The sequence below is a fragment of the Thunnus maccoyii genome, chromosome 22 (genome assembly GCF_910596095.1).
Source record: "Thunnus maccoyii chromosome 22, fThuMac1.1, whole genome shotgun sequence".
Taxonomy (NCBI): Eukaryota; Metazoa; Chordata; class Actinopteri; order Scombriformes; family Scombridae; genus Thunnus; species Thunnus maccoyii.
In genome coordinates, this window is record NC_056554.1 from 19,103,183 (window position 1) to 19,122,237 (window position 19,055).

General features: G+C 40.4%; 1 protein-coding gene across 5 annotated transcripts in view; it reads right to left on the minus strand.

Annotated features, from left to right (window-relative positions):
* Positions 1-19,055, minus strand: part of htr2cl1 (5-hydroxytryptamine (serotonin) receptor 2C, G protein-coupled-like 1) — a 131,298-nt gene that overhangs the window by 96,128 nt on the left and 16,115 nt on the right. The window contains exon 1 of one of the 5 annotated variants that reach the window (XM_042400934.1): positions 14,281-14,352. The exons of the other annotated variants lie outside the window; for them this stretch is intronic. The gene's annotated coding sequence lies outside the window, so the exon portion shown is untranslated. Of the gene's footprint in view, positions 1-14,280; positions 14,353-19,055 lie in introns of those variants that run through there. 5 annotated transcript variants of the gene reach the window in all.

The window sequence follows — 19,055 nt, forward strand, 5'->3', positions numbered from 1 at the left end:
GTCTTTCCTATGAAGTCCCTATATCTCTCTCTCTCTCTCCTCCTCCCCCCCTCCCTTCTAAAAATTGCCCTGTCATTTCTCCGCCGCATTGCCTGTCCTTTTTCTCTGCATCTTCCCGTTGTCACCTTCTCCGCTTTCCTGAGCGAGCAAGAAAACATTGAGTTGGAGCAGTGATTCATCCTTTTTTTTTTTTTTTTTTTTGTCGAGTCTTGCAATCATAATAGTAAATAATACACATAAGGCTTATTTCAAGGAATGTATGACATGTGGTTTTTATGTGCTGAGTCATCCATTTCACATCTTATCATCAATGCACAGCCTCAGCAATAACCACATATCACATAGTTCCCATCTCCATTATTATATCTCTACTGTGGCTTGTCGTTCTTCCCAAGAAGGATCCGAACCATCACGTCCAAAACAACATTTTATCTAATATGTTAGCATGCCAAATCTTGTCTTACCCTATTTAATCTTCACACAAATATCTTGTCTATCCAAACTGCTTCTTGCTCTGAAGATATGACGATTGAGTCAAAACGTGCAAAACAGTTTTGGAGGTTTTGTAGGTGTAACGCGGTGGGTCGTCTGCCAATCGCTAAAACACACGCTGGCACAGAAGAAGAAGGGTTCACACGCTGCACTCCGGAGCTAATTGTGTTAAAGTTAATAAGGACTTTGTGATGACTTGAATTAGTCGTAACTGTCTCTTTAGATTTTCTTTGACCCTTTCTGACTCATTTGTGCTTTTTGGGTGACGCCATCACACCAATAATAGTTGGATAATTTCAGAGGATATTCAACAGAATGCAGCATGAAAACAAAACAAGCGATAAACCAACGGGGCTTACATTAATAACATACAGTAATTAAAACAGGATTTTTGCACTGAAGAGATAATTAAATTGACAGATTTGGAAACAGTATTGAAATCTTACAGCTGGTATATAAAGACAAGGCTCTGTTCAGTTCCTGATGTGGCTTAAAACAGAGCAGGTCACATGGAAATAAGGCTCCACACATGGTCTTAAAACATCAGAAAAGAAAAGGTTTTGACCCAAATTTATATAAAGTTTCAATGAGGATGACAGTATGTGTGTGAATATCACACAAATACCGTGTCCCAGTGTGTCTGTGCTCCAGTTCAGGGGCTGGATTTGCCAGAGGATGTGTTCCATTAAGGAGGGTCTTAAGTATCTGAAGGTCAGGTTAAACAAGTGTCTCCTCTACAAGTAAAACCATCCAGTCTCACACACACTAAAACAAATGTTGTGTTCGGGTCTATTTCCAATTTTATCACCAGGATGTTGCCCCAAGACAACCAACAAAGCATAAATACCAACAAAAATGGATTCCAGGCTACTGGTAAGTACTGGACATCCATATATACAGTATATGTGTATAAATTAACCTGCAGCTAACATGTCTAGGAAGGCTCTTATATATCTATTTTCAACTTGACATGAATGTTTCTTTGGTCTAATTAAGGGAATATCTCTACTAGAGACCTGAAAGCAATTTATAATGTGGTCAATGTGATCTTCACTCACATAACAAGTTGATGAGGGCGCCAGAAAGCTGACCGTCGCAGAGTGAATTATAAGGCCAGAAAGGATTCATGGGTTGCACCTTCCAAATTCAGGCAAAATAAGACTGCATTCCTCAATTTCATTTGGAAAAACCCTTGAAATACGACAGGCTTTGAGATGGAAAGTTCAGTTTTGACCTTGAAAATAGACATTGACAAAAAGATCTCACCACTCATCAGCCCGTTCTGCCTCTTGCGAGCTATTACATGAACGTTATTGAACTCTAAAGATGTATTTGTTTTAGATATGTGAGAAGATTATAGTTTTTGTACATTTACTCACTGTGACATAAAGCAGATAAATCCATCCATCAACGTTCATACGACTCTGTACGTGTATTTACAGTATATTAATTGTTATGTAATGCATTATTGTTGTTATGTAATGCATTATAGTCATGTTATGCAACGTCAGTAACTGCTTCTTTGCCAAGTGGACACTTTTAATCTGGTGGCATGAGGGCTCAGCGCCCAGTGAAGAAGATTACACACTAACACATGCGGAGGTTAACGGTAATCAAAATTAATGTGAAGCCGCAGAAAAGGGAGGAAAAGACGGTCAGTATGACGGACGGGGAGCTAAAGACGAAAGAACACATGGAGAAGAAGGGAGACAAAGATGGAGCAAGTCACCAAAATAAAAGAGGAAGAGGTGTTTGATTATTGTTTCCTGGATAACATGAAGATCATACAAAAAAAGTCTATTCGTCTGGTCGTTGAAATGCTTTCATAACTGCATGTGCCTGCATGTGTGTGTCTTCTCATGTGTGTGTAGTACAATATATGTGTTTCCTTTTTTAAAAATGTGTGTGTGGTTTCCATTAATCTCCTCGGCAGAGCTTCCTAGTGGCTTCACTCATGTTTGAAGAAGCTATTTGAGACTCAGTGACTGCAGATTACCGATAAGGAAAATTACACTGTCAGAATCTATCAGCAAGAAAATCATCCCAAACGTGCGTTCCCCCCCCCCCCCCCCCCCCCCCCCCCGTGTGTGCATGTGTACATTCATATAGTCGGAAACAGAGGGTTTCTTGCTAAGGCATATGTCTGCGTGCATGGATGTTTTTGTATGTGTGCATTTTTTTATATCCCTCCTCCGGGGAGACCCCACGCACCGTCTGTCTCTGGCTGATTCAGTATTCATTGCCGCAGAGAGAAAGAGAGAGAGAGAGACGGAGTGAGGGGGGGAGAGGAGGAAATAAGAGAGGAAAAATGATGAGATGCAGGAAGGAGGAAAAAGCCAAAGAAACAGCAAGAGGGACGGAGGAAGAAGAGGAGAGAACATAATTTTCATTCACAACTCAACAGTCTAAACAGATGTCTCCACTCTGATTACAACTGCCTCTAAAATGCAGCAATTTTACATCCTGATGTTAGATGTCACCTGCATTTCCAAAAATGACTTTCCACCATCACGTCTGCAGCCATTTTGTAAGAGCAGGTGCTTTCTATTTTGTTTTGTATCTCTCTCTCTCCCCCCCCCCCCCCTCCTCCTCCTCCTCCTCTTCCCCAAATGGTGGATCTCGCTGTGAAAAAAGAAAAGCTGAGAGGGGCGTAGGTGGGAGACAGGGAGATGAGAGAAATAAATGGATGAGGTGAGGAATGAAAGAAAGAGAGACAGAGAAAATGGAGGCTGGAGGAAAGAGAGGGGAGGTGTTTTCCTTCCTGTTTGGTTTTCATTAGGGGGGGTTTTCAAATCTAATGAGAGTCTAAGAGGGAGACAAGAGGCAGACAGAAGGAAAACGGACCACTGAGATAAATATGGAGACATGCAGGAAGTTTGGGAGATACAGAAAATGTCCACAACAGAAGGAGGAGAAGGTGTGTGTGTGGTCAGAGAGACAGACAGATGCAACACATTGTTGTAGCTCCGTCTACATTTCTGACATCCTCAATTAAGTATCACAGCGTGCGCCTGTATGTGTGAGAGAGAGAGAGAAATGTCGAAGCAAACATGGAAGATGCGAAACATGAATAGTGAACAGACGTGAAGAGAGATGGAGGTGGGAAAAATCAAGGCAACATGTTGCTTCCCACATGTCACTTTGTGTATGAATTAAAAGACCATGACATGCTTTATTTACTATTTAGCAGTGATGAAAGACAGGGAGCAGAGGAGGAGGGGGGCTGACGCATGGCGGAGGTCACGGGGTCAGACTCAAAGCAAAGATGTTGTGATTACATGGAGGACACTGTCATAAAGAGATCTTGGCTAGACTCAGTAGAATGCAATTAGCATGAAGAATAAGGCAAGAAATGCACTGAAATGACAAAAAACACCAATGAATCCATATATTAAACACCTTTTTTTTAAAAAAAAAAAAAAGGAGAGAGGAGATACAAGACTTACATCTTCAGTAGAGACAAACAGGCTTGAGGCTGAGTGACAGTCAGACAGTATTGAGAAACAGACTAAGGCATTGTTAGTTTTTTATCTTTTCATTGGATTTGTTGACAATATAGGAAAAAAATATAGAATAATACCAGCTTTATCCTTCAGATAATGCAGGCTACAGTCTGTGCAGATTACAATGACCATGACATAATGCTGTATTCAGTTTAGCTGTGTTGCATAGTAACAATGAAGTGAAATGTGTCTGAATGGCAATTGTGTTATTAAGTTAATTTCAAACTGGCCTCTATGTGTCGGAGCGAACGGAGACAGAAACAGTCTCGTCAGCTACAGCGCGGCGCTGATAAGAGTATTCTTCTGGAAGCGTCTTCTGAGAGTCTGAGAGTACAATACAGCACAAAGAAAGAGAGGGAACAGCTAACGAAATCCATATAATCTATATTAAATGTTTACCTCGTACCCACAGACATTTATCTTAAATTCTAGCGGCGATCCCTGTGTCGATGGAGCAGCAAACACAAGTGAAACGTTATTTGAACAGGAGGAGTTTCATTTGGTAATTTGGTTCCAGGTCTCTGAACAGTTGACTAATTAGAGCTTTAAAGGCAGGATTAAGATTGGGGACATCATTTTTCTATATAGCTACCTTGCCACATCCATGAAAAAGGAAATAACAACTCTTAAACCAACACACTGTATTTCTTTGGTCAACGGGGGGAAAAAACTCTTACAAACCACAACCACAGCTATTTAGCTGAATGACTTCCTGAACCTGTATATTGATTTTTTTTTGGTAATAAAAGAAAGAGGAGATACACTGACAGCTTAAAAATACAGTTACCATCTTGAAACTGGGCCCAGAATGGATCCAGCAGTTTGTTGGAACCAAATCCTACCTCTCACTCATACCAGGCCATAGCAACCTTAGCCAAAACCCCCTAAAAAAGTTTGACAAAATCAGACAAATGAGAAGAAATTGCACGTAATGGAAGGTTGAAAGAAGGAACACATAAATTACAGAAGTAATTCAACACAAAACTGATCCACAGTCCAGACTACCTTTTTTGATTTTACCCAGGAGGATGAGCAGAGTTTAGGGCTCTCTCTCTCTCCTATTTCTGTCACTTTGACTTTCACCTTTTCTCGTTTCTTCAGACTGAGATCAAAAGACGCTGCCCTCTCCTCCTTTGCCGTACCCTTCATTATTTTTCTCTCTCTACATTCTCAGCTAACAAAGAGGAAGAGATGGAGTCACAGGTGAGAGGAGGGGGACACTCAGTTCAGTCTCTGTGGTACTTTGCGGCTTCAAACAGAAGGTCGCAACAAGAACGTAGCCGGGGTCGTGACTTAATTTCCCACTGGGCCATCCACAGACAGAAACGTGTGCAGTCTGACTATAGCGAGGTTAGACGAAATCAGCAGCATGTTCTCATTCCTAGGGCGTCAAATACCGACGCTTTGCCATGCACCTCGGCGTCTGATACCGACGCACAAATCACCCTTTAGCATCTGTATGAGATGCTTCCAACTAACTTCAATATCACCCCATCCATGTCATTATTAGACGCCATGAGACCGATGAAGTCTATATAAGGTGGCATTTTCCCTATTAGGAGGAGGCAAGGTGGGTGGATGGCTAGACAGTTAGGTGGCAAAAATTGGACTTTGCTGCAGTAGACCACTGTTTGCCTCCCACTTCCAACTGTGAGTGTCATGTTTCCAACCGCGACTCGGGATAATTGTGTCTCAAATCACATACTTCTGTTAGTACACTTTCATGTAGTACACTCTGTAGACTATATATTACTGGCGTAGTGCGCAGATTTTGACAGGGTAAGTTAGTGTTGTCTCAAATCAAACACAGCCGTTGTGCACTTACCGGAAATGACGATCACAAATCAGCATTAGCTAGTGTTAGCATTAGCTAGCGTTAGCATTAGCTAGCGTTATCGTTCACACCAAATCATTACAGACTGCTAAATTAACCCAAAAAACATACTGATGGCTTATATCCGACAACAGTATAGTGGTGCTTGGTGCTAAAAAACGCATGTATAACTTACATTTGTATAATGTGGCGATGTTCACCGTAGTTACAACGTACACGGCCGCCATTTCCAGTTTGAAAAGTGGTCCCCCCCCTTCCGCTACGTAGCCAAGATGGTGACCATTGAGGGCGAGAAGTGTCCATAGTTCGACATTCAACTTTTTGACTGTTTTGAGTGCATCATCCAGGTACTCACAGTGCACTGCATTTCCCATACTTCTCAGTGTGAACGCACTTATGCACTCAAAATGTTAAGTGTACGTACAGGAGTATGTGATTTGAGACACAGCATTAGTGTTTACTGTTGCCATGATGACATTTTAACCCAAACCATGATCTTTCCCTAAACTTAACCAAGTGTTTTTTGTGCCTAAACCTAATCAGACCACACCAGCTGCTCTGAGCATGTAATACTGCCATGAGTAGGTCTACATTGGGTTTAGTTGAATTATATATATACTTATATACTATATATATACGCCAAAGGGTGCCTTGTGCATCTGCATGAGACACCAGAGGGGCGTGACAAAGCGTCAGTATTTGACGACCTGGGATGAGAACGGGTTGAAATCAGCCACCAACAGTCAAACTGAAACGTCTAATTTGTAGCACTGAGTTGACAACAGAAGAAAGAAATTCAGACTGTTGTTTCTCCGAGCTTCGTAAAAGCTGCACTGTCATCACGAGTTTCCAAATTATAAACATACAAATTTGAAAAGCAATGAAACGCAGTGAGATAATATATACAATATGAAATGGATGAATAATGAAGCCAATGTGGAAGAACTGCAAGATGTGGTTCTTAATTGGCTCTTAAAAAGAAATAATGAAGCTGATTAGAAACACTCCAACTGCTCTACAAAGCTGCAAATCATTATTTGAATGAAAAGCAGCATATACATGAATTAATTAGATGAATTACCATCAGAACAGCAATTATTTATAATCAAGTTTTCAAGCTCCGGTTGCATTGCTCAATGCCTTTTGACTGCAGGAAAAACAAAAAAGTGAACATAAGCATATGTTTTAATTAAGGATATGCATCAGGAACTGTCTTGTATTTGCATGATATACATTTTCTACTTTACACACATTTATAATCCTATTAAAAAGTGAAATTCATTAAATTGTCACCATGGCAGGAAAAAGAGCTGGTCTGTATGAGTTATCCTACCACATCTTAGCGCAAAAGTGCTTATAACTGTTCTGAAAAGGGCCACACTCGAAGGCAGGGTGAAAAGCCTGCTGTCGCACAGAGGCGTGAGTTCAACTGGGGATAACGGCGTACACTTTCAGACAGTTTGTCCTTTAAGGCATTCCTGGTATTGTGCACACATACACATGAAAAATGACAGAGGTAATAGTGTGAAAAATGAAAAATCCTGGCTTCTTTCCCAACCTCTGCACATCTGGCCAATCTCAATGTAAAGTCCTTTTTGGAAAGTAACAGGAAATGTCAGACACATTATGATGTCAGAAAGGAGTAAGAGGAGGGATTTTCAGATGCTGTTTGACCATCCGACAAGCACTTCAGTTAAAGCACACCGACGCCTTTAAAGTCATATTTTAAAAGACGCAGGAACACGGAACAAGAGCTGACATGATGTCTGATTTTGGGGTGTACTTCTAATGAAGTCTAACAGGCGGCGGAGCTGTGTGTAATGTAGTGCATCCCCCCCTCTGTGAAACATTGTCCACAGTCTGTTTAAAAGGTGACTTCGATGTCCATTTACACAACCAGTAACTCATTCAGATATGTTAAATGGAGCGTGGGTTGGACCGGTGCAAGAGTATTTCCACAACCTGGATCAGCCTTTTCTGAATAATGAATGTGTGTGTGTGTGTGTGTGTGTGTGTCTTGGGCACAAATGCACATTTGCATTTGCGTTTTTTTAATGTGTGTTTTGATGTGTGTGTTTATGTGTACGTGCATGCCTGTAGGCAGTGAGTGTGTAGGCGAGAGATGTGTGTGAACTCGTTACAAAAGGCCAAGTTTGGATTGCCCCGAGCTAAAATGACTAAGTGAGTGAGTCCCCAACCTGTTTTCTCTTCTCTTCTCTCTCTCTCTCTTACTTATCTCTACCTCGCTTCCTCTCTCTCTCTGTACAAGTAACATGACAACACACCTGAGAACTGCCAGACATAACAAGATTAAATGGATGAGGTTTGTTTCAGGTTCAGGCACAGAATGAACAACCTTTGGTCTCTCCAAAGAGTATTCGATGGATATTTGTGTGTGTGTGGTGTATTACAAGAAGAAACATCAAAATGATTTCTGATAAATGTAAAAATACTGAGAGTGTCATCCACCAATATGTCAGTCCTCCATGCAGAATACATTATGTCAGTTTGCTTTTCATGGACACAAAATCAGCCTGGCTGCCACTTTAGCAACGCCTTTCCCTCTCTAACAGCTTCTTCCTACTCATCAGTAGCTTTTATCAGTCCTCTTATCATACCAAGCTATACATTTTCCCGCCCACATGCTTTCATTCCCTTTGCAAACCTCCAAAACTGTCTATTTAATTGCAAAAATGAATCCTATTCAGACTAGAGATCAGTCATTTGGATGGCATGTTGAATTCTCCATTGAGTTTGGGAAAGTAAGGCTTTCAATGTCTTGAGAGTGACATCATCCTACTGGAAACCACTGTGAACACTAAAATATAACAACATGCACCGAGCACATCGTGTTCCTCCTATTAGATTTTTAGCTAGCGACTCTCAGCAGGTTTTGCTTTCAGGAGACGTACCCGCTGTACCTCTAGCTGTTACATTAAAACCAGCAACGTGAAGCATGTGCAGTTTTATTAAAAAAGTTTTCTTTAACTCTGGAGGCCCACAGACATGCTCTGCTGTCAGAGTTGGAGGAGTCAACAGGCAACCCAATTATGAGGCTAATTTTGAAGATTTTCATATAAGTTTATGTATCCCTGCAGGGAAATATGCTTCCTTTCTTAATATCTGCAGCTACACAGCAGCAAGCCTGTTGTGAGTTGATCTTGCTTATGGACACTTTATCAAGGCAAATTCTTCAGCATTTGAACTTGAACCAGAATCTTCAAGTTGAGAAGCGGCTACTCCCTCATTATCCCGTCTATCTGCACCGAATCCTCCTTCTAACTTTTCCTTTTAACTGTTTTTTTTCTATCTTTCAATCTCCCCATTCCTTCCAGCTCTTATCCTCTACTCTCCTCTCTATTTCCTCCCTCCTGCCGCCCCTTTTTCTTTAATACATCCTCTCATATACTCTGACAATATCATAGCAAGAGCCACGGGAGACACACAACTGTCTGTAACCGACCGCAGGTCTCCACTCTGCCTCCCCGGGGCCATTGCTACGCCTATTAGCCACGAGCTAATTACCCTGTCGCCCTCCCCGTGGGATTGGCTAGCCCAACACTAAGCTAATTAGCATCCACCTGATTGAACGGCCAGGGTTGGCTGTGCAAGTGGAACTAAGGATGGCAGACATGGAGGTAAAATTAGAAAAACTGGGAAGGTTATGCACGGCGGCCGCTGAGGCGAAGCACTCACCTTCATCAGAGGGAATGCTACATTAGCATTTGAGCTAATTGGGAAAAGAAACATTTTTGCAGAATGGCAAGTTGTTCCCTAAATGTGACATCAAGCAATAGTTTACAGATGAGTTGGCGAATTTTATGGCGGGCTGCATTAACAACCCATGCAGTGGGTTCAGGCATCAAATTGGAAGCATAATTTGAAGTTTACGCTACATAGGATGATGTGTTGTTGTTTTTTTTTTTCCTTCATTAACCTCAACAGAACGTTAGCTTTGTATAGCTTGTCATCTGTGTAGCACTAACTGGGATCTTACACAGGTCATTATGCTGCTAGAAGCTCCATGGTGTCACCGCAATGCAGAAGTGCTGCGGTAGATAATAAGCGTCACCACCACATAGCTTCAGTTTTCTGCATTGCCACAGAGGAACGGGCCTGTCACTGTGACCACCCACTTGTATAAATAGATTGCATGTGGAGAGGAACAGAACGGTGACCTATAGACAAAGTAAAAGTCACTTGACTCACTGGGGAAGTCATGTGAAGCTGCTGATGCTCTGTATTCAGTCAACATGACAATCTGTAGGGGGCTTATTACTGTGTGTGCCTTTGGGATTTTATATGTGTATGAACAGTTCTTTATGTAAAACGATGCTGTTGTGGACCAAATGTTATCAGATCATTGCAAGTGTGTGTCTGCAGATGCATGTAAATACAGTATGTGTGCAACTAATTACCACAGTCTCTAATTTTTTTTGCGCCTGAAAGCATAACATACATGTGGCAGATGTATGTATGTGTGTGTGTGTGTGTGTGTGTGTGTGTGGAGACGTCTCTGCATGTCTCAGCCTCCACATTGCAGGCGCTGTGTGGTACACATAGAAATACACACAGCATGCACAATGAGGAGGCCTCAACACACTGTTTCATTGGCGGCATTGCAGGCTAATCTGTGACTTGATGGAACAATAAATTAAACTGACCTGCTGGTCAATGAAGCCAGCAAAAAAAAGAAAAAAAGAGCAGCCTCAGTGATAGGAAGCAGTGTTGCACTGCCACAATGCAGTGCAACACAGGAATTGTTTCACTGATTGCTTGTTGTACTGATATCAATTTGATATCATTCCTCATATCATATCTCTGTCAAAGGAGAACTTCCTTTGTTTGGAGCTGAAAAAGTGACTTTTCTGTCATTGTGTTTTATGCCTTTTTATTAGAAAGCTGAACGTAAAAGTTGTCAGCTGGTGCGAACTGGAGACACTGCAGCTCAATGTTGGTGCAGTAATGCACAGGCCACCAGGTGCCTCACACAACAGATTTCTGCATGTATTATCTAACTATCTAATGCTTACCAAAACATATCTGATGCATACCATCAAATACAAACTAAAAACTATGTGCTATACAGTAGAAACTCACTGGTGCACACTAGAGGGTATTTGGTGCATACTAGGAACTACCTACAGCAAAATAGAGTAATGCATACAAAAGCTATCTGGTGTGAATTCAAAACTGCTGCATATGGTGTGAAACAAAGTATCTGGTCCCATCAAAAATGTTTCTGGTTTCCACTGAAAACTGTCAACTGTGCAGCAGAAACAAACAAATCTATGTGAACAACAGAAAAGAAACTTGGCCGCATACCAAAAGTATCTAGTGTTCATTAGAAACTATCTGGTTCTTAGTAGTAATTGTCAAATGCACACTAGAAGCTATGTGTTGCATACCAAAACTATTTGTAGCATTCCAGAAACATTATGAATCGTGCCATAACGGTGATGGGCACTAGAAAGAGAGATGGTCTTGTGGAAACATTGCAAACAGCCAGTAAAGTACAAGACTTTAAGAACGGCTATCTACTTAAATAATGGCAATGCCAATAACTTACTGACACAGAAAGAATCATGGGTCAAAAATACCCGAGTAAAAGTTGAGATTGACTTTTCACTAAGAGTAAGAACCATCTATAAATTCTCCCTACATGCTGTAAGTTTTAACTCCACTGTAGCTTTTTCTCCTCACTGATTCTGTCTTTTGTATTTTCTACGCTTCGTGAACTTTCAATTAATTCATTTCAGTACACTAATCAGTGCTCTTTCCACCACCACTCCATCTTTTCTGATAAAAAAACAGCATAAAAAAATGGGACAAGAGTTACACTGTACTTATTTTTTTAATAAGTCCTGTGACAATTGCTTATCATATGCTGTCCCCTTTAATGAGCTGTATGTCCCAGGGTGCGAGACGATGCTCATTTGGGTCTCACTTAAGAAAAAAAGTGAGCATGACCCTCTCAGATATATTCGGCTCTGAGGAACTGCATTGCCTACAAATAGCCTCTCAATATACAGATGAAGAAGTTGCAGAAATATCATTTCTTCCAGTGCAGCAGAGGTCCCACTTGCACTTACACTGCATTTACCTGATTCTACTCTATATATCATCCGTAATATATACTCTCTATCTTTAATTTATCCCGAATGGAGAGAAAATGCGGCAGAAGTTCAGAAAAATACTGAATTAAACATAAGATCAACCAAAATGAGGTCCCAAGGTTTCCATATGACAGTCATACTGTATTTAAAATAATACGGGTGAAGCAGTAATGCACATTTATCCATTAAGTATATAAATGGACACCCTCCGCATGTCCCTGTTCCCCACTAACAACTAGTACACTGTGACAAGTGGAGAGATAAATTTTCTTCCATGTCCAGAGCTGAAGAAGAACACTCAGACTAATTAGAGGGAGAAGAAAGTGGAACGATCACTTTACGGTGACAGTCAAGGACAGGGCATCCTTGTTAAAGCTAAACTTTTTAACAGCTCTTCTCCTTTTTCCTACCTGCGGGGGGGAATAAGTAATGGCCAAGATCCAGATAATTTAACCTAAAGACAATATAGAAGAATATGGTACTAGAAAGCACAGTTTGACCAAGGAAAATGGTACGCTGTGCAGGGATGAATAATGAAATGTTATTGTTTGACTTTGTTTGGACTGGAGAAGACACAGCAGGGTTTTTTTGGGGGGGGGGGAGCATATATCGAAGCTGTTAAACTGCATTTAAAATGACTTTTCCATCAGGCATTTCCATATTTTGTGGCAAACTTTTCAGGTCTGTGCTGTGCTTTGCCAAAAGAGGCATAAGTTAGGTGCATAAACTTTTTTATATTTACATTTTTTAGACATTCACCCAAAGCCAAGGGTGTAATTTACACTGGAGACAGGAGGGAAATATCCTCTTCACTTTTAAAAATGGTGTTTTTCCCTTATTTTTTTTTTAGCACAGCAGTTGGTAAAAATGCTGAATTGTTCATCTGGGTTGCCTTCAATTATTACTGTGAGTTCACAGCTATGTTAAATGTCATCCTTTTGCCATTTTCTCTTATTTTTATACTGTTATGATGTCGGATGTCTGTGTTAAACATAGTCAAAAGTCCAAACCTTGAGGTGAATGTATGTTAAATGCTCTCTGCAAGTCAAAAGCACAGGTAAATCTGACTATTACTGTATGTTTACATAGCCTCCAGTAGTGCTGGAAGTCTGCAGAGGGGCAGCTGGCCAGTCAGAACTGAGTGGGCTCATTGGACGCTGGCCTTGAGGCTTCATGCAAAGATATTCCAGTAGAGCCACAGAATATAAATATAGACCTGGAAATGTACATGATATATCCACTCTAAGCTTTAGATTGGCAGCAAGTCCTTCTCTGCTGTTTTCCACTGGGTTTCACCTCTCAGGCTGCAGACTGACTTTGATTGGTGGAGGTCTTTGTCCCCTTATGCAGCCTGAGAAACAACCTTTATTGTTCTACCATTGCACAATAACTTATTTCACAATGATGTGTCATGTGCTACATGTACATACATGTATATAAATACAGCTTTTCCGCATTGCCCATAGTAATAAACAAGCAGGAACAAGTTCAATGTTTTACTTTGTATGATATAAAGGAGCTGCATAACCTGCTTTGTTTGTATTAGATACAAACATCGATATAAAGTGCTTTATCAGCAGATATTCGTATTGACACATCTATATTTTGTCAGCCTATAAGAGGAATCGTAAGCGATGCAGCATTGAACATGTTGTTCCCTACAGATGATGCATTCCCCCTCTGGGATGATCTATAAACACCTGGCAGTCCTTGCACTTTATTGGTTGAGAGACTGAACAGCAGCAGATACTCAGAGGATCCTTTGAAATGAATTTGGCTGACTGGATATTAATATTTTGATATGGATTATATTACTTAACTGCAAAGATGATACTGAGTCTATATTTACTCCAGGGTCTCTCTGTCTTCTCATTCATGGAGTCACATATTTCTGTCTCAGTTCTTAGTGTGTGATGGGATATTTTGGGCAAAATGAATTATCGTTTGTAGATAAACGATCGTCTCGCAAAAAATCATTTTATTCAAACAAAGGAATAACCTAATTAGCTCATTCTCCGAGTGACTGAAATTGTGTCACATTATGACACTCAGGCTGAGTAAATATGCAGACAGAATGACTAAAACTGAAGGTTATTGAGTGCTTATGTGGATAAAAGCAAACAGGCAAAATTATTTATCGAGCGCAGAAGCAATTTTTGTTCACTTGAATGAAATTATTCACTGCATCATAATAATTTCTCTATAAAATATGTGGCTGCAAACGTCCCGTCACATGCTCGCAACTGAGACGCGTTTATAACGCCGCACTCGTCTTCTTCCTACTCTCAATGTGTGAGCATCAGTTTCTGACACTTTCTCTCATTCATAAACTCACTCATCTCGCAGACCGCCCAGCTTCTCCTTCCACCCGATGACTCAAGACTCCCAGACGCTTTATCCTGCAAAGGTTCTGCTCCAGACGTGGATCGTGTGGGCATTTTTGAGTCAGCATCGAAACAGTAATCAAAAAAAAAAGTCATGTTGCATCCTATACATAGTGTTAAGCAGTCTTTTCTATCTGGAGACATATATGCGTAAATCTCCTTTGGGCTAATCAGTGAAATTCTGCAAAATGCTGCAGGTTTAACTCAAATAACTTCAGTGATGTTTCAATGAATAAACAAATAAAAGCTTACACATTCCCTTGGAGCATTACTATTTTATAAAAGCCACATAAGAGTTTTATCAAAAAGATAAGATGCTGTGTGCGCATCGTTTCCATAACGACCAACTGCAACTGCCAACAAACAGTACTTCAGATTTACTCTCAAACACTCACACACAACAAACAACAGTGCTGCTGGTGAGTTTTACTTTATATGATCAGAATAACAAGTGCAGCCTCACATAGGCATATGCAAAAGAAAAGCAAACTGTCATTTCCTTATTATGACTACACATCTTTCACCTCTGCTGTTTTATACCCATGATTCATTAGACAGCAACGTTGATACTGAGCGGATTATTCTGGTGACATACAGTAAACTGACTGTTCTGTAGCGCTCTGAGCATATGTTGTACACGCTGCTTCATCAGTGAATCTTTGACTACAGGTTTGGTATCATTTTGCTAACCTTTAGCGGAGGTGGATGATGAATCCAGCAGCGCTGAGGGGAGCAGCACTGTGGGTGTTTCTGTCACTGCTAGACTTTAATTATGCAGCAGCGGCTCCTGCAGCAAGCAGCATGAAGAAGTGTCCCTCTGACATTCGCGCTGCATATAAAATACTGTGTCAATCCTAATATGTACTGATGCATTATTCCTTTAAAAAACCCTGCTTGTATAAACTATAATAAAATAAAAACAAAAGTCCTTCACCCTAAAGGACCAGAGCTGGCATGATTCCCTGCATTAATTTTGATTATTCTGTCAAAGAGCCTCAAATTGACCTCATCTAAAAATGTAACAGCAGATTTACATTTTGTCCCGCAGCAGCTTCTCTGCTCAAATTTAGAAAAAACACAGCTTTACATTTATAAAGCTTTTGGGCAGCCTCTACTCACTTCCAATTTTCTTTAATTAGTTTCAGCGAATGTAAAAACACAGATGCATATCATTTGTTTTGTACTGCGAATGTGAAAAGAGGCTTTTCACATGTGTTTATATGTAGCGGGATTATAGAGTGGAAAAGGCCTTCTTAAAGGTACCGGTACAATCAGGCCTCCAGGACAACATCATCGGATGAAAACAAACAAGGAGTTTTGAATATATGAATGCATAAGTAAACAAGTTCTGTCGTGTGTGAGGAAGCGGCTTATCCAAACAGAACGAAAGTCATGTGTGAAAGAAACAGACGGTGTGACAGTATGCGCACATGTTGGTGAGTGTGTGTGTCTGTATACCAGACAATTCTCTCGCCTGACCCACAGGTTCAAAAGGCTAATAGCAACACGCTAGTAAGCAATGAGTGATTCATGTTCCACCGCTGGGCTTGTGTGGCATCCCTACAGTAATTTGTAATTATATTAAAAAGATGTGCTTTCCGAATCGCGCTGGGAATAACTGAGTCCATGTTTGTGTGTTTTGCAGTTGTTTTCTTAAACAAGCGTCTTTCAGATGTGACGTTCAGTCATGAAGCAGGTGAAGCAGAACAAGCCATCGATCTAAAATTTACAGGAAAAGTAAGTATTTTTAACAACCAGCCTTATTTTTATGGTTTTAGCCATCAGTTGAATGGTTATGATAACATTTAACCCTAGAGATGCAGCGACGCTGTTACAACACAGTCCAATCGGACAAAACATACGAGATATTCAGAGTAGCAAGATTATTAACCACTTATTTTAAGGTGAAACCCAAAATGACTGCATCTGACTTTGGTTATCTCATTGAGAAGCTGTGTGCTGTGGAACAACATTAAGTACAGTAGATCAAAGTTGAACAAGATCTGTGAATAATTATGACATTAACCTTTGTTTTCTCCTCCAAAGAAGTGAAAACAGGAGGCTGGCAATGTTCTATATTTTTCTTATTGTCAACTAATCCCCAGAGAAGACCAAAGCCAACAATTTATTAGTCTGCCTCTAAGTACTGTGACACCTGGCCCCAAGCCAATTTGTTCCTACTGAAGATTTAAAGGTGCAGTGTGTAGGATTTAGTGGCATCTAGTGGTGAGGTTGCAGATTGCAAGCAACTGAATACCCGTCCCGTCCCCCCTGCTCTTCCAAGCGTCTACGGTGGCTGCAAAACTCTTGAAAAAATGCAAAAGACCCTCTCTAGAGCCAGTGTTTGGTTTGTCCGTTCTGGGCTACTGTAGAAACATGGCGGTGCAACATGGCGGCCTCCGTAGAAGGGGACCTGCTCCTATGTAGATATAAAGGGCTCATTCTAAGGTAACAAACACACACTGATTCTTATTTTCAGGTGATTATACACTGATTAAAACATACTTATGAATATAATATTCAATTTCTGCAATGTCCATTCTGCAAGATGCCACCATATTTGACCTTTAAATCTTTTTAAAACAGATTAGTAGACAGTGCATTTGTTGGGGACTATTTTCAGCCACAGATTGGATGCATATCTAAGTAAGCAGGGCAGTACTGCATATATGGGCTCGAGTCAAAATAAACTACAGCTGTGGAGATTTTTAATAGTTTTTTGGACAATAATGGGGCTCTGTGGCAAAAATGAATGAGATATATCAGGTCTTGGATACAGAGACTACACTTGTTAGTAGGATCAATTTATTGTAGATTGCTGGTTTTATTTTTTAATGGGATTTGTTGACAGTAAGAAAAATAAAGAATATCACCAGACTTTACCACCCAAGTGATCAGATCTCCGTCAGTGTTCCTTGTCCTGTTGGATGCTATCATCAGTAAAAAGTCAGTATAGTATAGGCTCTGTGTACTGTTCATTCATATTATATATGGTTCAATGAAGTGTCACACACCCAGAACATCACCCAGCAGGAAATGCTTCTCGAAGGGGTTAAGGTTAAGGCTGTGTCATGACAACAATCCAGTTTCTCTCATGGACTCACACACCACACACCCCCCATGGAAGCAAACACACTCTCATTGACTTTTTTCACACATACTGCACAAAGAAATGCAGCCATACACACACTCCATCATCACTTCTGGGGCTTTAAATCTTTGCTAGTTAAAGCCACACAAATTGCAGTTAACTCTGGGATTTCATGCAAAAGATCAAAGATGTTGTATATTAACCATAAAATAAAGGCTTTATTTTAGCACTCTCATAATAGCAGAATGGCTCAATCTAGAGCAACATCTAGTAAAAAAAAAGTTTACAAGGAGCTCCTTCTTCAGAAGTTTGGGATGGTTGGCGATGTGAGGAAGGACAGTCACACCTTCACTCTTTGAGTCACCCCTCAGATGTGTCTAAATCAGTCATCCAGAGACCTCTGAGGAACCTTCAGGTATATTTACTGCACCTCTGATTCTGCTGCTCCAGACAGCCCAGTCCTCCTCTGATTTGTGTCAGAGAGTCTGGAAGTTTCCGTCTTTTCCTTGACACCTTATCTCTGCAATCTGCGGAAGTCAGTTTTAGTTATACGGTGTCACAATTTGGTGCAAAACCCGAAGAGGCACACCGAAAGGGTGCGAGAAGTTGCGTGCCTTATGGGCTTTTCTGACAACCAAATTTAACACTTTGGCTGGTAAGATGTGTGTGTAGGTGTGTGTTTTTTGTTTGTGTGAGTAGGTGGGAGGTTGTGAGGTGAATTGTTTTCAATATAGTAGAGAAGACCTGGTTGTGAGTGTGCGTGTGGGAGCCCGCAGAAACTCTTCTGTGTTTTGCAATCAAAGAACAAACACTTGAAATCTCTTTGCTGCACTTCTGGTCGGGAATATTTTGTGGGTCTGTATGTATGTGTACATTCAAGAATCACTGACTGATCTTGTTATCCATGAGGAATATTAAACATATCTCTCAGATATTTTCGGCATCTTAGGAGTTTCATTTTAAAACATTGCTGTATTAACTATTTTCTTTAAAGTTGTAAGAAGGTTTTACTTGTTTTAGTCCATTTACTACAAATTATGTAATTTACATCACTACCAACCACTTTCCACACTAGTGGAACTCACATTTTATATAAATTTATGTTATGTCACGACTCTAATTAGACAGCATTAGACTCATTTTGCATAAGACATATAATTTGATTCATAGAGCAGAGCCAAAACACACCTAATGTTCTGTACCAAATGGTTAAAGATCCCCTTTACATCATATTTTAAGATGTATATAAAACACTCTACTTTAACTTGTTAAAATCCTTAAAATTACATCTACTTCTCCCTCATTAAAAATTACAGATTTTATGAATATGTAAATATTGTTCATTTAAAAAGTTGAACTGCTGCTCCTACTTCACTGTGAAGTCCAGTCTCAGTGTTTGTGCACTGGAGGCTTCAAGTTTCCATATACTGAACCATGATTGGCTTCCAAACTATTTATGATGTCACAAATCACGCTCGCAGACCCTTAAAATCAGATTTTCAATGAGCTCAGAGAAACTTTCCACATTCAGCAGATGAATGTGAAAACAGCCTCCTGGTGTCAAACTCTGCATAGAAATCATCCTGTACTGTGAAGCTCGAACATCCAACTGAAGACGGAAAGGAAGGGGGATTT